Raw genomic sequence first — 26,273 nt, forward strand, 5'->3', positions numbered from 1 at the left:
TATATAAATAGAAGTTATTAAGACATTTTTGACTGGAAAAGAGAAACTGTTTTCAATACTTAATTACATTTCCCTCTGTATTTCTAAAAGTAAGCCATCTTGCAATTTTATATTAAGATCTAGTGAATGATTGTATTTGCATACGGGCAGTAGCATAGAAATTATGTTCCTATTCAGTGGACCACCAATCAAGCAAAACAAATTGACAAATTAAGAACACTCGGGATGAACGCTGTGGCACTGAAGCCCTTGGCACATGTTCATTATTTTTCTTTGCCTTACGTGGGGCTGCTTCTAGAGTTTATTTTCAATAATAAAAAAAAAATGATAAAGGAAGCAAAACTAACAAGGCAGATGGCTTGTCAAATTAGAAACAGGAAGCTTTTCCAAAAACAGAATAAAGAATATGGAGACTTATGAGAGCTAAATGTTCATTGTGGGCCTGTGGTGCACTGCCTTCAGATGTAAAAAGATGGTATCACCATAGTTCAGTCTTTAATTGTTCTCCCTCCTTAGCGGATGGGAATGTTCATTGTACATCTTCCTATGCTCTTAAGGAATTCTGGGCTTTTGCTCATAGTATCTCTCCAATTTTTCTGGAAGAGAGAACTCTTTAGCAGGCAAACACAGCACACAAATTAACTCAAAGCTATGCCAACGGCATTAAGCAGGCCCAGCTCTTCACAGCATTGCTGCAGGACAGTAAAAATGGATCTGGATTCTAAAATCACCAATTTATGCGCTAAATGGGTATTTCTATGAGAAAATTAATTGACTTCTTTTCATCAATAAACAATAATAAAGACAATAAAACTACCTTGCTAAGTTTTATTCAGAATTGAACATTATCAGGATTTGTTACTTACATAGAATTTAATAGCTCTCTCTATTTAGAGTCCTATGTGCCTCACCTTCCATTGTGTACTTTGTATGTATTTCTCATTCAGTACCCCCAGACAACCCTATCCCATAGGAAATGTGATCTCTGTTCAAAACAGAAGCACCGGGGCTCTGTGAGGTTCATGCCTAGGTTCTTACAGCTAAAAAGTTCAAGAGTCAGCAAGAAGGGCTTTTGTGATTCAGAGCCTGCCTTGCTAATTACTGTAGTATGTAGCTAGTCCAAGGCCACAGGAAAGAAACACTCATTTTTTTGTATTTTTCAGTTCTTGTATGATGCAGAAATAGGAAAGTTGTCTCCATGGTCTTCTGCAGTGTTAAAATGTTTGACACCTAGAAAAGGAAAACGATGATTCCTTTAAGCAACATGAGATAAAGAAATAAAAGAAAGGAAAAAGATTAAATGAAAGAACATCTTGGCCACTCTTAAGAACTAAATGTTTGTGTCATTCCAAAGTTCAGTTGAAATTCTAATTCCTGTTATGATGGTATTGGAAGGTAAGGCCTTTGGAAGGGAATTCGGTTATGAGGATAGAGCCTTATGAATGGTACTGGGGATCCTTATAGAAAAGAGCAAGAGAGAAATGATCTCTCTTCACCATGTGAAGATACAAGACCACCGATTTTAAACTAGAAAGAGAGCCCTCATGAGAAACTGGATCTGCTGATGCCTTGATCTTAGACTTCCCAGCCTCCAGAACTGTAAAAAATAAATGTTATTTAAGCCACCCAGCCTATGGCATTCTATTTTAGCAGTCCAAATTGACTAAGATTTAACTAAGTGTTATAAGATAAGGGACAGGCCGGGCCCGGTGGCTCAAGCCTGTAATCACAGCACTTTGGGAGGCCGAGGCGGGTGGATCACAAGGTCAAGAGATCGAGACCATCCTGGTCAACATGGTGAAACCCCGTCTCTACTAAAAATACAAAAAAGTAGCTGGGCATGGTGGCGCGTGCCTGTAATCCCAGCTACTCAGGAGGCTGAGGCAGGAGAATTGCCTGAACCCAGGAGGCGGAGGTTGCGGTGAGCCGAGATCGCGCCACTGCACTCCAGCCTGGGTAACAAGAGCGAAACTCTGTCTCAAAAAAAAAAAAAAAAAAGATAAGGGACAATGTCCCTTAATTTATCAATCCTGAATTTTAAACAGGACCAGTCTTCAAATAGGTATCTGAATTATAAAATATGCTAGATGTTTACGAGAACTCCAGAAACAACAACAACAACAACAACAACAAAGAAAAAAAAACCTCCAAAAAAAAAAAGCTGCAAACTTTGCCTTTTAAAATCTGAAATTATAGACACTGGTCCTTCTAGAGAAACTTCTTGATTTGGACTGAGAAGGTTGAACCACATAAAGAGTGACTAGAGATGAAAGATGATGTTAGGTGAGTATTTACTCTCTTCAGTAATTTTCCCTCTCCTTCAACTCCTTATCCACAGAACCCTGGTGTGAAGAATAAGCAAGAAGCTGACAGCATTTCCAAGTTTGGGAACATAGAGTCAGGTTTTCTTTCCATTGTATTCATCATCTGACGCTATTTCTTTTTTATTATCTGCCTCCACCCCACTTTTAAGGAGCCTCTGGCTTTCACCTCTCCTATCTTTCTCCTGTCTTTGATGTTGTTTCCATGCCAGCCCTTTGAGTATCATCTTCTTTTTTCTATTTCCCTTTCTCTGTTATCCTTTAGTGTATTCTTTCTCTATATAGACATCATTAAAAACATAGTCTGTATCTCAAGAAACTGTTTCAAGAATACAATGTATCTAACTCTGTATTTGTTAGTTCTTGTCCTTTGAGAATCAGATATCAAGAATTAAACATGCAAAAGACCTATTATGGAAGATGCTAGGGAGAGAAAATGGAGAGGTAAACTGGGGAGACCTGGAAAGCCATCAGACCACGGTGGTGGAAGTCTCCTCCTGAGAGGAGAGAGAGAGGAGGTGAAGATGCTCCCAGTGAAAGCCTCTAGCCTGCAGTGCAGTTCTAAGGAAAGTTCAATAGGGGGAGGTCTGGAGCCAAAGTCACTCTATAGGAGTTCTGCTACATGCTGTAGTATTCCTGACACCATCAGGCACTGGCCAGGTGCAGCCAGTGGAAGCCAGAATGTGGAAATAAACTTCAGAATACGGAAGTGAAGGCCATCAGAAAATTATGCTTTGTGATTTGTGAAGTGCATTCTCATGGCCACTATACTCTTCTTAGAGATAAGGTTTGTGTGTGTGTGTGTGTGTGTGTGTGTGTGTGTGTGTGTGTGTGTGTGATGTCCCTCCATTTTATTGATGTAGACCTTACTTTTTGAAAAAAAAGGATTTGACACTTGTAAATAAAATAGATCTGTGGGCCATTTGCCAAATTAGAGACCTGCTCTAAGAATTACTTTCAGATCCACTTTTGCTAAGATGTTGAAAGTTAAACATATTTTCAGCAGGAAAACAGTTATTTAACAAGCTATGGTAAGACAGTTGTGCATATTCCAATAAATGTTAGCAGCCATCACTGCTGCTCTTATATTTTCATCTGAAGAGATATTTACCTGATTGACAAATTTCTTTTAAAATATGTGTTAGTACAATTACCATTGGAGCCAGAAAACACAATATTTGGTAAAAGTTGTCTTTTAAGTAAACGTTGATTTTATATAGCTTTATAAAATCAACTAAGAGAACAAAGCAAAAACTGAGAAATGTGTTTAGTCTTATGGATTTTGAACTAGTCCAGTTAGGATTAAATGTAAAATTTAATAGCTGTTACTGGATACAAAACTCAACTAAAATAAATGTATTCTATACAGTATGCCTTCTAAAGACATTAGGTAAATGGATATAAAAGGTCATATAATCAGGAAGCCAGAATTATGTGTTCTAATCCTCATCCACTATTGAATAATGCTGTATCTTGTCATATGTTCAATGGAGATAGCATATTTAGCAAGAATATAATGAATACAGCAAAATTCAGAAACCAGAGGGGAAAATTGAGGAGTAGACTATTTTAAAGATACTGTTATGGCCGGGTGCAGTGGCTCACGCCTGTAATTCCAACAGTTTGGGAGTCTGAGACAGGTGTATCACCTGAGGTCAGGAGTTCAAGACCAGCCTGGCCAACATGGCAAAACACCATCTCTACTAAAAGATACAAAAACTAGCTGGGCATGGTGAAGGGTGCCTGTAATCCCAGCTACTCATGAGACTGGAGCAGGTAGAATTGCTTGAACCTAGAAAGCAGAGGTTGCAGTGAGCCAAGATCGTGCCACTGCACTCCAGCCTGGGCAACAGAGCAAGACTCTGTCTCAAAAACAAAACAAAACAAAAATATACTGTTACAATATTGATTTCTAGGTAATTTTCATCGATTTTTGATGACATCTCAAATTTTGGCCCTTCTGAGCTCCCACTTGCATGATATTCTCAGTATGGTTTTATGATTTTGTCCGTACACACCTAGTATTTCAGTAGAAAACAAGCAGAGGTAGAGATGATTAATCAAAAGGAAGGAATGGACTTTAGGCAGAATAAAGTAAGGATTAAGATATGGTTTTCTGCCATATTTGGAAACAATAAGACAGGACAGCCAAGGCTGTATAATTAGTGAAAGCAATGGTGATATTGAACTTTTGAGATTCATAAGTCTATTAGAGTTCTCAAGAGAACACAACCAATAGGGTGTGTGTATGTGTGTGTATGTACACATATATATGTAGAATATGTGTGTGTGTGTGTATACACAAATGCTCTTTGACTTTTGATGGGCTAATATCCTGATAAACCCATCATAATCAAAAATGCATTTAATACACATAATAATAACAAACATCATAACTTAGCCTAGCCTGCCTTAAACATGCTCAAAACACTTGTGTTAGCCTGAAGTTGGTCAAAACTAACACAAAGCCTATCATATAATAAAGTGTTGAATATCTTATATGATTTATTGAATACTGAAAGTAAAAAACAGAATGGTTGTATGGGGATTCAAAGTGCAGTTTCTACTGAATTTGTATGGCTTTTTTATTATTGTAAAGTCAAAAAATCATAAGTCAAATCATTGTAAGTCAGGGATCATCTTTGTATATGGGAGTGCCTATAAAAATATTTATTATAAATAATTGGCTCACATTGCTATGGAAGACAGCAAGTCCAAAATCTGCAGGGTGTGGGCTTGCAGGCTGGAGACTCAGGAGAGCTGATGCTGATGCTCCAGTTCAAGTCTGAGGCCATCTACTATAGCATCGGGAAGAGCTGATGTTGCTGGTGAGGGCTGAAGGCAGTCTGCTGAATTTTCTCTTGCTCAAGGGAAGCTAATCTTTTGGTTTGACTCAAGCTTTTGGCTGATTGGATGAGGGCCACCACATTACAAAGGGTTTTCTGCTTTACTCAAAATTTGTCAACTTAAATATGTATCTCATCCAGAAATATCCCACAGGAACACCCAGGAAAATGTCTGATCTTGTCAAATATCTGGCCAAACCATGGTTTAGCCATGTCAACACATATAAAATTAACCATATACAAGCCCTCCAGGTTTCCTAGCTCTGGTAGCAGGAATAATTAACTGGGTGATGTAAGGTACACTCTGATTCTATGTAGCAGTGAAAATAGGTCACAGAAGTTGGATCAAGTGCCTCATAAAAAGCTTTTGGAGACATATACCCACCTCTTAAACTTAACTTCTTGCCTTGCTGAAATTTAAAGGGCATTTTTCTATTGGCCTTTCTATGCAATATTTTTATGGAAGTATAGACATCCATGCAGGACATTACACAAATCTTAGGTGATAACTGAATATTTATATTCATGTAGCCACCATCTAAAGGAATATATAGATAATTTTAAACACTCCAGAAGATTTCTTCTGTTTCTCTTTTCAGTTTGTATACCCCAGAGAAAAAAACAACTCTGACTTCTATCACTGAGGATTTGTTTTGCTTTTTCTGAATGTAAGAGAAATAATACAAAATCTTCTCTATTAATGTCTGGCTTCCTTCGTGTTATGTCTGAAACTGTAACAGAACTGTGATTACCTCCATGAGTGATATAACAAGTTAGCTTGTCATGGTTTTATATTCATGTACTGACAAAAGAAAACAAAGCTCTGCGTAAGAGACACAGACTGTTTCTTTCTTATAGGAAAACAGTAGCCAAAGCAGCATCTCAGCAGCAGTTTCCCATTCTCCAATCCCCACAAGCTGATGCAGTGAGAGCCAGATGCTTACCTACATAAGCAATGGCTTTGCATCACGAGGGAGGAGCCCCAAAATCATGAGACTTGCAACTTATACATACTGGCTGGCACATCTGTCACTCTCCTTCCCAGAGAGAAAGACCTTTACTCTGCAATTTAAACATATCTTCTCCTGGGAAAGAAGAAGATAAGATACTAACCTGTAATGTGAACAAATGTCTCTGAAAGAGAGGAAAGAGACTTTGTTAATTTGCATGTCTCTAGGGGTTTGTTTCCTTAGGGAGACACCATCTGTAGCTTCTAGGGCATGTTTGCAAAACCGTTGCCTTTATTCAGAATGCCTAGATCATGCATACATGCTAAAATACCCAAGAAGATTGTTTCCCAGCCTCATCATTTGTTCTTAAGATTAACACGTGTTTGTACATAGCAGTCATTTTTTCTTTTCTTACTGGTGCCTACTAATGTTGAAGTCTATTTATTGAGAAACTAGTTGTTGAGTACTCTCCATGTACTCAGACATGATATTTGGTACCGAGGTGACAATAATAAAAAGATTGATGTCTCTATATTTATGAATCATGGCATCTAGTGAAAATTTTAATATGTAAGTTCCATAGATCTCTTAGTAGTCTATGTTTGGTGTTCAGGCAGCTCATGATTCTGTCAAAATTCTATGTAAAATGCTGTGTCGTGTTATATACATTCTTCTGGAGAGAGGAATAATTGCTTTTGTCAAATATATAAAGATGTCTGTAACTCAAAAGACTAGGAATTACCAGTGCGATAATTCCGTCTCAGAGAGATCTCAACAGACTTTGTTTAGTCTTGCTTCTTCCACCTTATTCTAGACCCCAAGTGTGATAATTAATTTTATGTGTCAACTTGACTGAGCTAAGGAATACCCAGAGAGATGGTAAGACATTATTTCTAAATGTGTTTATGCAGAGAGATTAGCATTTGAATCATAACCTGAGTCAAGAAGATCCACCCTCACCAATGTGTGCAGGCATCATCCAGTTTACTGAGGACCTGAACAGTATGTAAAGAGAGGAAGGGTGAATTCTCTCTCTCTCTTCCTGAACTTGAACATCCATATTTTCCAAGGGGACGTGGGAGCTCCTAGCTCTGGGTCCTTCAGAGTCTGGGACTCATACCAATAGTTTGCCCAGCCTCTTCTCAGGCTTTCAGAGTGGGATTGAATCGTATCACCGGCTTTCTGGTTTTCTAGCTTGCAGATGGCAGTTGCTGGGATTTCTCATCCGCCATCATTTCTGGTGAGCCAATTCACTATCATCTATCTATCTATCTACCTACCTACCTAGCTATTTACCTACCTTATTGGTTCTGTTTCTCTGGAGAACCCTGAGTAATACACCAAGCCTATAGTTTCCTTCCCTTGTTCCTATTGTCTGCCTTCTCTCCTGAACAGTGGAATTTCCCAGGAAAATGTAGAAAGAATGATTGAAAAGGAGGCAGGTAAGAGTGACCACTAAACAACACCCCAGATGAATAATTTTACAATTTTTCTGACTCCTTTTTATTATTTTTTCCTTTTTTTCCCCCCTTAGACTCTGCTGCTAGGGAAATCTGGCTTCTTTTCAGCATCTTGGTTAAGAAACACTAGTACACACTCAAGACTAATAAATAGTAATAAAAAAACACTCAAGGCCCACATTAACACTATAATGTTGCCAAGACTTAATCCAGAAAAAACCCTATTGTCACAAAATGCTCAGAACTGCCTTCCTTAGCAGGACCCATTTACAGCAAATCTTCCTAAACTTAATGGTCACCTGCCTGTGTTCAATTTCTTCTCACCCAGCATTAAAAATAAATTTAACAAATTGACTCTCTTCGTCACTTGAATTTTTGCCTTTTTGGAATATTTGCATTTTAACAGGGGTATGCATGAAAAATAAGTCTTTGCTCGAGGGAATGTATTACTAACGTTAAAATGTTAGACATTTGTTATAGTCTAGTTGAAGAGGGATTTAAAGATGAGTGAGTTTTTCTGTCACGCTGTCACGTAGCAGTGCTGAAATCATATGCTGTCATTGTCTCCTTATGTGTCCTTCATAATATCCTCTTTCCTTGTTGAAAATGTTGCTTTTGGGAACAAAATGTCTGCATAGTCACAATATGATGTACTAGAAAGAGCACCTAACTAGACCTCAAAGAACTAGTCCAAATCATGGCTCTGCCAATCAGTCTGGCATGACATTGGTCATGTCAATTACTCTCCTAGAGATCCAGTCTGATTATTGATAATAATGAGATAATTATGCCTGTGATAAAACTTTACTAGCTGAAATGTGTTTTGCAAACTGATATCAATGTCACCATTACACCACAATCACACCACTGACCTTAATCTGGACCTTATCTGCTTCTGGTAAAGATAATTCTTAAAAGTTTAGAATAACGATGCTTTCAAAATAAAAATATCAAAATGTGGTCCTGGTGGACTTTGGGTAGTAGTTGAAGGGTTGAAGGAAAGAGGGGAGAAAAAGAAGAGTTGAGGACAAGAGATTCTGCTGACTTGTCAATGTGCCGTAGTTACCTATCTAGAAGAAACATTATTGTTACAGGTACCTCTGCAGTGTAGAACTCCTAAGTATAAAGTTTTGGTACTGTTGTAAATCAAGAGCACATTGTGTACCAACTTAGAGATCACTTCAAGTGTCTCTTCATTAGTCATTGGAATGAGAAAGATCAACCATTTGGTAACCAAGATATATGAAGTGACTTAATAGTTCTGGTCTTCTAGGCACATTGGCGATAGCAACTTGATGGAATGATGAGTATGTTTCACATGGTAATCTATATCCTAATAAATTTGAGAGTGTTAAGAGAAAACAAACACCTTCACTGCTTGTAGAAAGCAGGATACAATATTTCATACAGTGTATTAACATTGAACAATGCCTGAGCTATTGGAACCCTATTGTTTCCAGATTTATACTAACACCTGTTAAATGGTAGAAAACAATACAGAACAGTGATTAGTCATATTCTTTGGCTTAGAATATTGCCAGTTAGGTCAATTGCTGTTGTAGTCACATCTTTGTCTAGAACTGCATTTTTAACTGACTACTTCAAGGTTTTCAGCTGAGAATTTTTCTCAGTGAAGAATGTCTCCTATATTTCTAGATGTGAATGAAAATGTCAACTACTCTTTAAAAAGACAGAACAAATACAGAATCCAAAAGTGGCATACTTAATAGAAGGAATTAGAAAGACAATATTCTTGCATTTGGAAAGACAAGAGACATAGAGATAGAGAAGATCATAACTAACTTGTTCCTTTCTTTTCCCTCCCGTTTCTAACAAATCATGTCCAATTTGGAAATAAAAAATGAAAATGAGATATGCCATTTTTATACTTAGTACTCCATTGTAAGTGAGCAGCAAACAATTAGAGAATGTAATAAATGTCTTTTGGTACTTGAGGAACAAAAATGGAAGTACAGAGTTCAGTGTTTTCAAAAACACTAAGCTATAACTTTATGTTTTCTCGGCCATGATCACATCATATTTTGGCTCCGAAGATGATCTAGTTTATTATTCCTCCAACTTAACATTCCTACAGTTAAGTTTGAAATTCTCACATGTCAATATCACGAGAGAAAAAAATGAAGTATTTATTAGAAGACAAAGGCCAACAGAAGACCATTACTCAGTGATATACTACTTTGAAAAGAACTAGGACGTTAATATGCTCTTGGATGTGACTAAGAGATGTTCATTTGAGATATATAAAAACCTCTAGCTGGTGGGCTTTCTAACCCTCCCTTCATACCTGCAACCCATAAGGTTGATTTATAGATTATTTATTTATACGTTATTATTTTCTGGCTTTTAAGAAGTGTTGTAAGAGAAGAAGTAAAAAGTATCATGGTTCATACAATGGTTTACTAAAATTCCAAAAGAATTCAATAGTACTGTTCTATTCTATAAATGTTAATTGCATTTTGTTTACGGGGGAATTGAGAAAGACTCACCTGGGATTCAAATTGTGCTTCCTCTTCTAGCCTCTACTACTATGCATAAAACTTGAAGAGTCAGAGGATATGTTCACCAGCCCAGAAGTTGTATGTACACGGGGATTTTTGAGGTATGTTGTAATCAGGTCAAGCTGATGAATGTTCTGGTTGGGAGAATCTAGTTTGTAGATTCATAAAATGTATAGAACAAGTTCTGTTTTAGTATCTGAAGGTTTCCAAAATTTTATGAAATGCCATTTCCAAAAAATTAATATTTTTGTAATTTTAAAAACTATTTGCTTCTTATAACATCATTAAGATAAATAACTCCTAGAGCATTTGTTCTTAACTTCTGATCCTCTCTTCTATAAGTCATACATATAGAAACATAGAGATGTAAAAATATCATGGATCCTCTGAAACTTATTCTTGGTTCAATAGATCCATGGTCCCCCAGTTAAAAACCATCATCCTGGAGAAACTGGGGTTGTATCTGCTTAAATATATTAGTATCACTCCTTAGATGGAGCTGGGAGTTGGTAAGCCCTTCTTAAAACCTTTTGAAGAAAACAGAAGATATAATATTTTCTATTCTCTTCCCTAACATCACATTTACTATAACACAGACCCAATAAGGTCAGAAGTTGTCACTTCAAACATTCTTGCCTTTCATTGCTTGACTACAAGGAAAGAGTCAGGACAGTAAAGCTTCTATTTCAGCATTTCATGAATCTGATCTTTATATGACCTCAGAAAATTACATTACACTCTTCTCCCCTGTATTTTGTTTGTGACACTGGGTTAGCTAATAAAGGGGACTCAATGAACTTTAAATGGTTTTGCAAAACAGAGACAAATGTTTTGTTTGCTCTTTTTATAAACATTTTTATTTACCTCTCCCTCCCTCTCTCTTTCTCTTGGCACACAAAAGGTTGTTGGACATTACTAAAATTCCATAATACAGTAATAAAACACTTTTCATGAGAGGCAAATAAATGCTTAGTATTTCCACTAAAACGAATAGAATCACATGAGTTTTACAACATGGTTTTAGCTTCAGATACCACATCAAAATTCGCTTGCCTGCCCAACCTCAGCTGTCATAATTTCACTGCCCTTGTTACTTTGACATTGAATTAATCTGATTTTAAATCAAATGAAAAGCATTTTTTAAAACGAGAACTATAAAGAAAGGTTGTGTAACTCAGCTTTTTCTGACTAAAAAAAATATATAGACAAATTCACCTCTATAAATGAAAAGCTATAGAAGTAATCATTTTCATCTCTGATTGACTCTAATATTTTTGTCATTAATATGGGAAACAGCCAAACTAGACAAAAGAAAAGAACATTTTATTTTCACAATAAAACTTGGGCACAATATTAAGATGCTCTGGGACTATCTGCATGCCAAAGTTTGGCCTTTTATTCAATAGCTTACAAATTGAGTATTTTAAAAATTTGTCTTGAGGAAAATATTAAACATATACAGATGTGGATGGAATAGTATGATTCTGTGACCAGACTTTAAACTGATTTTGAATTCACTGATTGAATTATACTATTTTAGGAAAAGAGTAGATAGTTACTGCTTTATTTCCTTTCCATTCACATTTCTTCTCCTACCTTATTAGAACTGAAGCTAAGTAAATGCTTTTTGTATAAAATTAATAGTTGCTTATTTGAAAAAAAATCAAGCAGTTCAAAAAGTATACAGAAAACATGTTCTTTAAACCGTATGAATTTTCACCACCTCCAAATTACTCTGTTATTTGCTAAGCACTATTTCATACACCTTCTTACAGAGAGATCGATAGGTAATGGAGCAAAAAGTATTATCTAAAACAGCATGGTACTGGTACAAAAACAGACGTGTAGACCAGTGGAAATAGATAGAGATCCCAAAAATAAAGCCACACACTTATAACCACCTGATCTTCTACAAAGTTGACAATAACAAACAACGGGGAAAGGACTCACTGTTCAATAAATATGCTGAGATAACTGGCTGTTCACATACAGAAGACGGAAACTAGATCACTTCTTTTTACCATATACAAAAATTAACTCAAGATTGATTAATGATTTCAACATAAAACTGAAAACTATAAAAACTCTAGAAGAAAGCCTAGGAAACACCATTCTGGATATCAGCCTTGACAAAAATTTATTACTAAGTTCCCAAAAGCAATTGCAACAAAAACAGAAATGGACAAATGGGATCTAATTGAACTAAAGAGCTTCTGCAGAGCAAAAGAAACTATCAGCAGAGTAAATCGACAACCTACAGAATGAGAGAAAATTTTTGCAAACTGTATAAACAACAAAGGTCTAATATCCTTTATAAGAAACTTAAATCAGCAAGCAAAAAACAAATAGCCCATTAAAAATGGGCAAAGGATGTGAACAGACACTTTTTGAAACAAGACAGACATGTGGCCCTCAAAAATATGAAACATTCTCATTACCAGTAATCATTAAAGAAATGCACATACAAATCACAGTGACATTTTGGGAGGCCAAGGTGGGCAGATAATGAGGTCAAGAGATTGAGACCATCCTGGCCAACATGGTGAAACCCCATCTCTACTAAAAATACAAAAAAAAAAAAAAAAAAAAAATTAGCTGGGTGTGGTGGTGCGCCTCTGTAATCCCAGCTACTTGGGAAGCTAAGGCAGGAGAATGGCTTGAACCCAGGAGGCAGAGATTGCAGTGAACCAAGATTGCACCACTGCACTCCAGCCTGGGCAACAGAACGAGACTCTGTCACACTCACTCACACACACACACACACACACACACACAGAGAGAGAGAGAGAGAGAGAGAGAGAGAGAGAATGAGACACCATTTAACATCAGTAAGAATGGCTAGTAATAAAAAGTCAGAAAGTAACAAGATGCTGGTGAGGTTACAAAGGTGATGAAACACTTAAGCACTGCTGGTGGGAATGTAAATTAGTTCAGCAACTGTAGAAAACAGTATAATTTCTCAAATAATGTAAAACAAAACTACCATTTGACCCAGCAATCCCATGACTGGTTATATACATAAATCAGTCTACCAAAAAGATACATGCATTTGTATGTTCATCACAATCCTATTCACAATATCAAAAACATGAAATCAACTAAGACGCCTGTCAACAATGGGCTGGATAAAGAAAATGTGGTACATACACACAATGGAACACCATGCAGCCATCAAAAAATGGAAGCATGTCCTTTGCAGCAACATGGTTGCAGACAGAGGCAATTATCCCAAACAAACACATGCAGGAACAGAAAACCAAAACCACATGTTCTCACTTCTAAGTGAGAGATAAACATGGAATGCACATACAGATGAGAATAATAGACCCTGGGGACTGATGAGTGTGGAGGGTGGGAGGAGGTGTGGGTTTGAAGGTTACCTTTTGGGTACTATGCTCACTACTTTGGTAATAAAATCATTCATACATCAAGCCTCAGTGACATGCAATTTACACATGTAACAAACCTGCACATATACTCCAGAACCCAAAGTGAAAAATGTTGTACAGTATTATACTTTATTTACTATTTAAAATAAAAATTGTGGAATTCAAATAAAGAAAAAGAAACTGAGTAAAACTGAAATAATGGTTTCTTCAAGAGAAATTCAATCCTTTAGAAATCTTTACATTTTAATATAAAAGGACTTATACAAAATTTTTCTATTTTAAATCATATCTATTTTTATTTTGATTTGAAATCATAATTCCATGCTTAAATCGATTCAGTATTTACAGCCAGTCTTCTTACCATGTCTTCTTCATATGTAAGTTTTTGGTTTTTGTTTTGAGATAGTATCTCACTCAGTCACCCAGGCTGGAGGGCAGTGATGTGATAATGGCTCACTGTAGCCTTGAACTCCTGGGTTCAAGCAATCCTCCAACCTCAGCCTTTTAAATAGCTAAGACTAAAGGCACACACACCCATGCCTGGCTAATTAGGAAAAAAAAATTTGTAGGGACAGAGTCTCGCCATGTTGCCCATGCTGGTCTCAAAACTCCTGGGCTCAAGCTGTCCTCCTTCCTTGGCCTCCCACAGTGCTGGAAGTATAGGTATGAGCCCCCATGTCTGGCTGTAACTGGGTTTTTATTATCCTTCATTTCTTGTCTGACTGGTATCTATTCTACTAAAGAGTACTTTGGTCTCTAAGTGGTTAACAAAGTTGCTGACTTCATGGAAATGTCTGTTGTGTTTTATTTAAAGAGTAGATGGTATAAACTATTGGGTCCCTCATTCAGGACTTTTCAGATATTGTTTACTGTCTTCAGTAATTGAACGTTGTCTTAGAGACATCTGTAACCAACCAGATTTTCCCATCTGTCCACTATTTGCCTTTCTTGTCCCATGCTCATTGTCTTAGTAAGTTTAGGCTACTGTAGCAAAAATACCACACAATGATTGGCTTAAATAACAGATTTATTTCTCACCATCTGGAGTATAAAAAGTCCAAGATTAAGACACCAAAGGATCCTGGTGGGTATCTAGTGAGGGCCCTTTTCCCAGTTGCTGATGGTCTTCTTACCCTGGTACTTTCTGATGAGGCAGAGCAGAGAGAGATAAAGCAAGTACCCACTTATGTGTCCTCTCCTGGCTCCTTGTCTTTTTATAGGGCACTAATCCCATTCATAGGGCTCCAGATCCATGACTTAATTGCTTCCCAAAGGTCCCACCTCCTAATACTATCACATTGGGGATTAAGATTTCAGTGTATACATTTCAGAAGGGACACATTCAGTCCATAGCATTCACATTATGTTTTTCTGCATTGTTGAAGTACAGTAACTTTCACAAAATGTCTCAAATGATTCAGTCTCAAATTTTCAGAGTGTTCTTTTCATTTGCTGATTTGAATTTGTTCTGATTTCTGTGATATTTTCACTTGTGATATTGCTTTATAATTTTAATTGCTCCATTTTTTTCCATACTCTTCTTCAGAGATAGCAGTTATGTATAAACAGCGTCTCTTTTTCTTTCATACATGTCAACTTCCAAGCAATTGTTCTTGTTTCCATTTATCATTTTTTTCCTAATATGACTTTCACATGATTTAATTTTCTCTTATATCTCCTCTGAATTGTGGTAGGTCAATTGTTTTCTTCATCCATTGTCTTATAATTTCTTCTTCGAAGCCTTACATCTACCCTGAGATCTTTTCAGAGGTCTTTCCTCTGAAACCTAACAGGTTGAATGCTTCTGTGATATAGGAATATTTGTTGCAGTATTTGGTAGGTGTGCTTATAGTTTGAAGTTGTGAAATCTTCCTTATTTCATTGGAGGTGAAAAGCTTTTTTCCTCAATTTGTTCTCAGTAGGAGTGGCTTCCTTTCCCTGGGAGTGATCAAAAGCTTAGAACAGACTGATTGTAGGAATTAAGAACACTGGATCATTTTTCCAATTCTTCCAACCACCTCTGCCCAAGAAAACTTGGGGTAGAGGAAGATAGAATCATTTGTCCTGATATTAGAGATATGACTACAGCATAAAACACAATAAATATGGTTGTAAAGAGCTTTTTCTCTGCCCACACTAGAAGAGAAATACGGAGTTAGGAGCTTGACTATATGTCCAAAAGACTGGGCTGCTTTTCTCATGTTGTACCCTGTATAAAATAAACTTTTGTTATAGATTTAAAATATGAGCAATACACTTTGGAGGTTCTAGTTCTGTTCAAATTTTTTAAGATAGCTAGAAACCTCTCAAGGTGTTCACATCAGGAATAAGAATAAAGTCTAGCTGGAAACATTGACCAGATTATAACTTTCTCAAGGAACCATAGTTTATTTAAATAATAAGCTAACTTTGTGTTTTTAGTACATTACACAGTGTCTGGAAAATAGAAGGTGCCTAATAGTAACAAGAATAATAAATAATATGGCTAACAGGTTGTTAATCTTGTTACTGCATACTGGTGCCAGATGCTATGCCAATCACTTGATATGCATTATCACATTTTAATTCTCACACAAAATAAACAACTTATTTACTCTTCCTGAATTCCTGATATGGAAACTGAGCCTCAGAAAGGTAAATAAAAAATTACACTACTGTTCAATAGATATAGCCAAGATTGAGCCAATGCTATCTTACCCTAGAGTGTATGTGTTTAACCACCATGAATGGAAAAAGGAGGAAGGGAAGGTCAGAAGAAAGGAAGCTACAGTGAGAGTAATGATTGACATAAGCAAGAATTTTAAGGTTCTAAACCATTGTAGTATGAAAAAAAGAAGGGATGATCTTGGAGCAGCAATGGAAAAGCACAGATTTTTCTGTGGAGGCTCTGGCACCAGGGGTACAGGGAGCATGAAGCACACACAAAAAGTCAACACAAAAAATGTTGATTAGAAACTAATGCTGGCCTGGCAATGGTGAGCAGGCAATTATGAACAGGGCAGAGTAGAAACTGCTATGGGGAGAACAGTTGCCTTTTAAATTGTTCAGGGGTTTTATTAATCTCTGCCTTCCTAACTACGATTGTCTTTTCTTTTAAGCCCGTAAATAGGGACATATCGATTGACTGATGGACTGATTGACTGAAAGTTTTATCGAGATACAATTGATATACAAAAACTGCACTTATTTAATTATAAAATTTGATAAGTTTGAACATATGAATACACCTGTTTCTATTAACACAATCAAGGTAATAAACAAATTCAAAAGTTTTCTCATGCTCCTGGGTTATTTTTGTTGTTTTTTTGTTTGTTTGTTTGGGTTTCTTTTCTTTACAGTAAATATACTTAACATGGGATCTACCCTCTGCAAAAAATTTTTAAGTCCACAATGCAGTGTGGTGAAGTGTACTTCAGGATTGTACGGCAGACCTCTCAAACTCATTCACCTTGGATAGCTGAAACTTCACACCTATTGAGCAATTCTCCATGTTTCCCTCCCATCAGCCTCTGGCACCTACCGTTCTGCCGGTCATAGAAGGACCAATCATTTCCTTGAACACCTGGAAAAAGTATAAACATGGGAAGAATAAAAATAGTACTCCATAGGAACCAAAATAACTCTTGGGATTCAGCCATATGGATGCACCAAGAATAGCTGCATCGGGCCTGAAGTTGGTGGGATGCAAGTTTGATGAGAAGGAAAATCAAAGACCTCATAGTCTGTTACTCAGTTAATTTTCTATATAGCTTTAAATTAGGATGCACATGTACAAGTGTGTGTCTGTGTATGTATCTGCAAAACCATAAAATAGTCTACACTAGTAAAACATAAGCCAACAATAGTTAATGTCCTCTATCTAGCCTCCTTGCTAATATACTTACAAAATGGAAGTATTCTGTGGGTCTGGCCTTCTCATGTCCCTTGCCATGAGGCTGACCTTGCTCATACTTGCCATGCTTTCTAGTTCTAGTCTACATCAATTTTCATGTACTCTATCTTGATACTTAGGAGACAAGGCCTGAGGTAGCACTTTGACACTCATAGCTAGTTGCCATCTCTGTATTCTGCATATCAAAAAGCTCTATTATTTCCAATTGTTGAGGATCTTCTTAAAGGATCAGTTTGTTTTTTTTTTTTAATTTTTCTCAGTCCTGTGTTTATTCTTGTGTGTATAGGCTCATTGCAACTACCGTAATAACAAGTTATCATACCATTCCTTTTTTATGTCAGGCAGAAATTATCTCTTAATCCATCCCACCACCACATATCCACCCCCTGTATTTTCTTTTACAAGCGTCTGTATTCATATTGTGCTTACATAAGATAGATTTTTTTGACAATCAAAGCCAAAAAGGCATATTTATACATAAAGTGGTTTATCAATGAGGATACACTATTACTCCTAATTATTACTACTTCCCTTTCCCACTGACAATGCCACTACTTATATGAGCTCATGACTTATAGTTTAAACTGTTTTATCTCTTTCACTAGATCCTCTTCCCATATATGATCAACAAAAGTACATAATTATTAATTGATTCTCAAATACAGCCAGCCTGCAATGAAAGAATAAGAGGCATTGATGTCTCCTAAAGAAATAGGCACTTTAGATCTAAAGAAGAAAAAAAGGTAGTATGGCCTATTGAAAGTAAAAGAAAATTGAGGAAGTTTTGAAAATGGGTATTCCAAGAGGTATTGACATAAAAATCCACAAAATCTTTGATCTATCAAGCCTTCCTCTAGCAATAAGTTCTTTAGAAATACTTATGTGATTGCACAAGTAAGTGCATTTATAAGCAAGGGTATAAATTGGAGCTTCATGTTAGTGACATTTGAAGGTAACAAATACCCATCCTTTGGGGAATAGTTAAATAAACTGGGATATACCTAAAGAAAGGGCATGTAGAAAGTAAATCTCCATGTACATGTAAAAGTGATCCATGAAGCAATGTTGAAATTTTTTTAAAGCAAGTTTCAAACATTGAGTGGAGACATAATCCAATTTTTTGTAATTCATGCTTCATACCCAGGAAGGTGCCTGTGGTTTTAAATTATTTAATAAGGATGAAGATGTTTTATAAATGTAAAAGATTCTTAAAATGTATTGTAGGCTTAATGGTTTGAGCACTTCAACTGTCAAGGTACATGCTCAGATTCTGAAGGTTACTCTTGAAAATGTTAATAGTAGTTTTTCCAGGGAAGTGGGAGATTGGAGAAGGAGGGTAAGAAGATATGATTTTTATTTTCAAAACTCTAGTCCTCAAATTTAACTAATTAATAAGGAATGCTATACCAAAAAAAAAAAAAATTCTGAACAGAGTTAGCTATACTATTGCTTCCACTGAGGAGCCAGGCAATGCATTTTCTCTCATCTCTTCCCACCTTGCAGACTCTTTTTCCTTCCTTGTGAAAGTAGACATTAAAAAGCACATACACAGCATATAGGTTAGGTGTTATTGGATTGCAGCTTGAATTCTAATTAAAGTTACGCATTTGACAAATTACAGGCGAAATAATGTATTTGAGTTCTTTGTAGTTGCTGTTCATATGTTGAATGGCGATGTGTATGGCATACGAAACCACCAGACTTACGATAGCAATGACTTAGACCCAAGCTTTGTTTGGTCCCAGAAGAGGTGATACTATCCATATCAGTTACAGTCTATCCACATGGTTTAACAACCCTAGGTAAAACCATTTCTATGAAGAGTGGCTGTTTCTTTCAATCTGCCTTTCCCCTGTTGTCCCTAAATATGTTTTCATGCACACATTGGTCCCTGTGCTTTGATATCATAAATGATGGACAAAGGTGTCTTAAAAATATGAAAGATGATTTTCAAAAGTTATTTTAAGGCTTAATATTTGGAGCATGATTTAAACTGTAGATACTGAATGTTTTCAGTGGCTTAATGTAATAAAACCCACCTGTTATTTTTGGCTGCTTTATTTAGACCATCTGCTCCACAAAATATGAAAAGCTCAACAGTGGATGGAGAATTGTCTACTCCTCATGTGTCAATAATTTATTTATTCTCTCTATCCAGGCCTCCAGGTCATTGCAAAACTGTTTGTTCATTTTCCAACAAAAGGGAAAGCCAATATTTGGCATTTGGCTTTATTAAAAATCATCACAGGGAATTACAGTTTTTGATAATTCATAGTTTCCTATTTTTCTCTATGTTAGAATAGCTCGTCAGTTGCATTTATTTTAAGGACCCTGATTCTCTGTTCTTTCTGTGGCAGGTTGGGTATTGGCTGGAGAGGTATTGTTGGCAATGGTTAACCAATCATGCATCATTCATAGTTCAGGTTGTTATGTGAGCATCACATAGTCTTGTTCCTAAATTAAGATGCAGTTTTCACTAGAGATGAGAATTACAAAGGTCAAATACTTAGGTGACCAACTACTTTCATTTGAATGAAATGGCTTTGCAGTCCTATCCTAATATTTTGGCAACTTAGGACACAGAGGATCACCTCTTAGTTTACTGCAGTTCATTCATGATCATGGCATTATTCTTGCCAGGGTTCATTCTTAAGCCTTTGTTCATCTCTAACAATAACAACAACTAGTTTTTACTGAGTGATTACTAGGTTCTAAATATCATACTAAAGACACCACGTATATACTGCTCATCTTTTTATGTACTACTTCTTTTTTTTCTCATCTTAAGTTTTCTCTAAATCTTATGCACCTTTTCTTCTTTTCCTTATTTAGTTATTTCTTCAACACAGTTGCAGGCCTTACTTATGATTCAGACTGCCACCTCTTTTTGGACAGTGGTTAACTACACTTCTAGCCACTGAACTTGAACCTGATTTCCAGTTCCTTGTTTCTAGCTCCCTGTGGGATGGTTTAGTATTACCTAAGAGAAACAGAGTCCTCTGATGAGATTCAGCTTCTCAGCAAGAGCATGCACTTGTAGGAAGCACTGCTTTACCTTTCCAATATTTTAAAACACATTGACATCATTAGTGCAAGGCCATTTAAAGGTCTATAGAATTCCAATAGAAAAATCAATTACCAGTATAGGATAATACTAAGGTCACATCAAAATGGACATTAAATGATCAGATAATTCCCAGAGATTTGCTGTGTGATTTCCAATGGGGCGTCTAATATAAGAGTGATTAAGTAGAATTCGAAATGCTCAGCAGTACCTCTGCTTTGTTTGCAAATTAAAATTAAGTCCTTTCACCAGGTGTGGTGACATGTGCTTGTAGACCCAGCTATTCAGGAGGCTGAGGTGAGAGGATCACTTGAACTCAGGAGTTCAAGGTTATAGTGAACTATGATAATGCCAGTGCATGCCAGCCTGGGTGACACAGCAAGACCCTTTCTCTAAAGTAAATAAAAAATATATTTTAAAAATTTAAAATAAAATTGAATCTACATTTTGGTATGCCAAACATAACCTAAATTGTATGACATAGAAACACAGTGATACAAAATACACCCCAAAACAAATGGCAATAATTACCGCTTTGGCTATTTAATCTTATTTAATCCACTGACCAATTCTGTGCCATAGGTATTTGTATCCTCATTTTACAGGATATGTAAATATACTACTTAATATACTTAAGGATATACTAAATATATTAAGCCTTGGAAAGATTAAATAACTTAAGGTAAAAGTTACTTAAGGATATACTAATATATTAAGCCTTGGAAAGATTAAATAACTTACTCAAGGTAAAAGTTACAAAGAGGTAGATCTAGGACTGAGAGCTAATCCACTTCCCTCACTACCCTATTTGAAGTTTTGAGAAATCCTGCAGTAAGTAAATCCATTCCACATTGTTTAGACCAAGGTTTTCCATACTCATTAGGCCAAAAAAAAAATTTAATGGAATCGTTTCTAAGAGCTCATGGTACTAATGTTCTGTATCACATACTTTGGGGAATTCTACACTGAGAAGATGAGTCATTTGGGATATCACATCTCACTACATTGAAAGGAACTGCCTGAGGAGTTGATTACAATTCAGTGTGTGGCCAAGCACAAACACACAAGTCAAAATGCATGCCTTGGTCCTATAGGTTTAAAAGAGGATCGAATCTATTTTATCTTCTAAATCAGAAGTGCACAGAGCCATTTGGCCAAAAGTAACCCTTAGGAACTATCAATCAAGTCAATGAATCAGTTGTTGGTCACATTTGAGGTTCTAATCAAACCAAGCAAGAGAAATTGTAGGTGAAACTTTTCTTCTCCAAGGTTGTTCTAGATTAAAAGCAGAAGCAACCATTAACTTTTTCAACATTAAGTATTTGCAAAATCAGTTAATGGTACTGCACCTCCCTCAGCTGGAAACCACAGCTCTGAATCATTTCTTCTGGAAAACCCAGTTGACCTGGCTGACAGCTCTTATTTCTACTGAAATCTGTGAGTCAGGAGGCCAAGAAAGTTCCATGTAAACAATTTCATGCAGCCATTTAGATGTGATTACAATGAAACAGCTAGTTTTACATGGCCTTAAAAATTAGCCACTATATTTCAAGCTTTTAAAATTAAAAAAAAAGAGTGCCTCTTTTCCTTCTTTGACTACACCCCATTTTTGCCCCATGAATAGGAGGAGTAAGAAGTGGGAAGAGGGGTAGAAAATAGGTAAGGTGTGATTATAAATATTATTGCTATTTTAAAATACTCACTTTATATTTTGACACAATGAAATGACAAATGCCCTGCAAATCAAAATTTCCTTGATAATAAAGTCAAATTGCACTGTGGGAGGCCAAGGCAGGTGGTTCACCTGAGGTCAGGAGTTCAAGACCAGCCTGACCGATGTGGAGAAACCCCGCCTCTACTAAAAATACATTAGCTGGGCATGGCGGCGCATGCCTGTAATCCCAGCTACTCGGGAAGCTGAGGCAGGATAATTGCTTGAACCCAGGAGGCAGAAGTTGTGGTGAGCCGAGGTCACACCATTGTACTCTGACCTGGGCAACAAGAGTGAGACTCCGTCTCAAAAAAAAAAAAAAAAAAAAAAAAAAAAAAAATCCAATTAAGATAATTTGACCACCCTTATAGCAATGCCTAAGTCTTATCTATTTCATGTTCCAAGAAGCTAGCACAGTTCTTCACACTATATAAAATCAATTAAAACAAAATCACTGCCACAAAATCAGACCCTAACCTTGAAAGCTGGCCATGGAAAAAACTTTGCATTTGAAGAAGGAAATAGACTCTTCTATCCCCAACTCTGATACTCTGACTACACCTTTCTCTTGAGGATGCCTCATTTTCCTGCTATCAACAGTTTCTTGGCCTCTGAGGACTTCTTCTTTATCATCCAATATATATATTTATAGCAAAATTGAAAAGAGGCTAGGTATTTAAATAGGACTTTTATTTAAAGCATATTGATAAGAAAATGGAGAGACCCAGAGATGAATATATAACTAGATACAAATCATTCTCATTTGGGGAATACTTTAAGATATATTCTGCTTAGCTCTTTACTTGCTTCTATAATATAAAAGTCCTCTTTCTTCACTATGACAAACAAAAATATCAATATCTAGATTCCTTAAGACCTAAGGAAAAATAAAATTCTCTTTCTTAACTAGGACCTGCTTGACCCTGCTTATTTTTTTTTATAGCTGTTGGAAATATTATTTCACTTCCCAAAGACCCTAGAAGAGTACACCACACACAGCAAGTACTCAATACAGGGGGCTGGCTGACTCAGAAATATCTACTACCTGAAGGTAGTAACTTAGCTGAAAACAATGAATTCAACCTGGAGTTTGATCTTGAGAAATGCTGGCTCCTGGTCTGCCTGTAGCAAGGCTGTCTACCTAAGTATTTCCACCTCTTAGTAACTATTCTTTAATCACGTTCCAGGAAGCTCACTATCTGCAGATTGGCAGACTCTGAATATGAGGATATTTTGACAACATTTAAGACTCCTGGGTGTCGTTTGCAAAGATGATTTGGCAGAAAATGTCAATTAACAATTTATGGGAAGATCTCCCTCCTATAATGATAATTTTAAGGAAATACTTGGCTTCGGGTTATAGTTTCCATAGCTATGACTTACAAGAGTATCATGTTTTTACAAAAAGTCATATAATAATAGCAGAGATGAACTCTTTTTTTATGATTCATTATTTCCACATATTAAAAAGAGTTTTTGAAGTACTTACTGTCCTTTGAGCTGTGACTTTTCAATTCTTTACAAGAATTAACATTTAAAAATATATACAAACAATTAAGGATTTTTTAACGTAACTAGAATGCATGCATATTAGTATGAGTGTAATGCATATATGGAATTAATATGAAGAACCAGTATAGTAGGTGGTGACAAAGCTATTTGCCAAAATTTATTCCATGCCATGACTTCTTCTTTAGAATATTTGTATGTTTGATGTGTTTAATTAAAAATAGCCCTTTGAGATTAAAAAATATCTTTTTGCAAAATTCTGAGGATTTGGGGGATCCAAAGAATTCAGTTTTTGGATGGAAAAGTGAGATTTCTTCAAGGAGGAGCCCCATTGGAAAAGGGTAGTTATGTAACTCTGCCAAGGTCAGTGTCAACCTCAGTTACTCCTCACATATTTTACAGTAAACACTGGCTGCCCAAGTTAACATTGCCCATGACGGTTAAATGGAGGCCCTCAATTACCCCCTCTCCTGGTTCATTTGGTCGAGGTAACAAGAGAGAAGGCTGTGCATGCACTCTGGTTCATTTCCCTTCATCTCCTTCATTCCTTTTATTCTCTCTTTTAGTCTTATGCTTGAAAACTGAGTCCATTAAAATTATATCTGTGACTTGTTGCCATAAAGCCTCAAATTCCACCTTTCTGTTCCTGATTCATTCATTTTTCTTTCACCCATTCAGGCTTTTGGGTAAGGAAGTTTCTTCCTGGGCTATACCATGAGACTGTTCTTTTGGTTTTGAAACTCAGTAGTACTCTTCATGTATTGATTTAGCCTGCATATAACACAAGCAACCTTAAAGTGGGTGCAAACGTTCTCAGGCCACCAAAGATCCACTCTCTGATCCTGTACAGGTCTAGAGGACTTGGCAAGCCTTGACTGGTCATTTCTCTTTCCCAAATCCAGTTCCCTCAGGATAGAACAGCTAGGAAGACCTACTTATTTGTATAGCCGTCCCATGCTGAAGAGTTGTAAATCAGATGTTTCTTTAGAATTTGCCTTGGATTCTTCAGCAGGAGTCTAGGATCACAGTGTTTCTGGTACATCTAGAGAGAAAGAGTCTGAGTGCTGAACAGGAGGTGATAGGCCCGGTTATTGCTGGAGAAGGTGGAAGAATGGATATTGGCTGTAATTCTCTCCCTTTTGGTAATTCCCAAGACATATGCGTGTCCCTGCAGCTTAGTATATGACTAGAATATATTTCAGGGATAACTAATAGATAATGCTCAGCTTATTTTGAAGATGTCTTCATTCCTAATCACTGACTTACCAGGCAGCTCTTTAGTTTCTTTATGCTGGTTTCTAGTCTCTTCCCTGAGTCAGGTCTCCCCGTATCCTGGTACAGAGACTGCAGACCCCTGAACTACAGAATCCCACCCTCCCCACTTCCTTTCTTTCTCTTTTGCTCCCTTTGTCTAGATAGAAATCGCATGTTCTCTCTGTGGATTCCTGGGTTCCAGTCTTCCATGGTAGTCTAGGGGTGAAGAGATCCTTCTACCACCATTCCAGTGGTACTACAACGCTGCTGCTCAGCACTAGTGATTCTGTTTGCAGGCTGTTGTTTACTGGGGAGGACCTTCATGCCACAGGCTCACTGCAATTAACACTTCAACCTAACTGCTGGCTCTTTCGGGGTTACCTTTAAAATGGCATTTTCTCAGCTCAGAAGTGTTACCATGATCACTAGAATGGAGATTGATAGAACTATAGTTGCAGTCACTATGGGTATGGGTTCAAGTCAAGCACCTGATTATAACATGGATCTTTGACTTCTCTGTAAACAGCATAGCCCAAGAATGCCATGTTCATATAACCATTTGTAAGCTGTATTATGATTGCTGTTTCTTAGTTTTCCATCACCCATCAAGTATTACTTTGTTTATGTGAATCACAGAATTGACACCTTATGAAATGATTTTAGAAGGGAAAAAAATACACATACTCTCTATATATGGATTTCGGAAAGACTGACATTTTGTGCAAAACGTACCAAAGAAAACACAGTCTGTGAAGAGTTTTTCATCATAGATAGAGAGAAAAATAGAGAGTGATCAATAAGGCTATGTAGTTATTGACCTGTGAACACTTGGCTAAAGAAAATGCTCCTCTGATAAATCTAGAAAAAGAGCCAAACACCACAAATGAAAGGCCTGACAAAATAACCCACCGAGTTCCATTCACGTGTCTGAGGTGCTCAGAGGTGAGGGGGTAGCGTGGGCCGCAGGCATGTTGGCAGCCTGCCTTCCCCACGATGTTCATGCTTTCTAACTCCATCATTCTTCTAACCAGAATCGGTTTTGAGCTGCAGGAGCCTGCCCTATTTTACAAATGGTTGAGATATTTTGCTACCAACCTCAGAAGCACCGAAACCTCAGCCCTGAGGAGAACACAAAGCAGTGGCCACTGCCTAAGGTCTTGGATAACTGGCAACATTCCCTGCCCACCCTTTGAGCTCTCTCTTTCTCTCTTGGAGCAGATTATTAATGGGCAACAGGCAAATTTAACATTTGGATATCCGTTTTGTTTCTTAGGGAGGAAAACAAAAGTTTTGCTCCCGTGGAACCAAAGTGTTTCTCCTTCCTCATTTTCCCACGAAAACCAATTCTGAAGATCCAG

At 36.9% G+C, this 26,273-nt stretch overlaps 1 long non-coding RNA gene across 1 annotated transcript; it reads right to left on the reverse strand.

Moving 5' to 3' along the window:
• Window positions 1–814: 814 nt before the first annotated feature.
• On the reverse strand, window positions 815–25,145 carry LOC141580938 (uncharacterized). Its single transcript, XR_012513364.1, has 5 exons — window positions 24,928–25,145; window positions 17,134–17,280; window positions 6,178–6,249; window positions 4,263–4,264; window positions 815–1,230 (listed from the first exon to the last, which is right to left on the reverse strand). It is a non-coding gene; the product is annotated as an uncharacterized LOC141580938 (long non-coding RNA).
• Window positions 25,146–26,273: the final 1,128 nt, after the last annotated feature.

This window comes from Saimiri boliviensis, chromosome 13, assembly GCF_048565385.1.
Source record: "Saimiri boliviensis isolate mSaiBol1 chromosome 13, mSaiBol1.pri, whole genome shotgun sequence".
Classification (NCBI taxonomy): Eukaryota; Metazoa; Chordata; class Mammalia; order Primates; family Cebidae; genus Saimiri; species Saimiri boliviensis.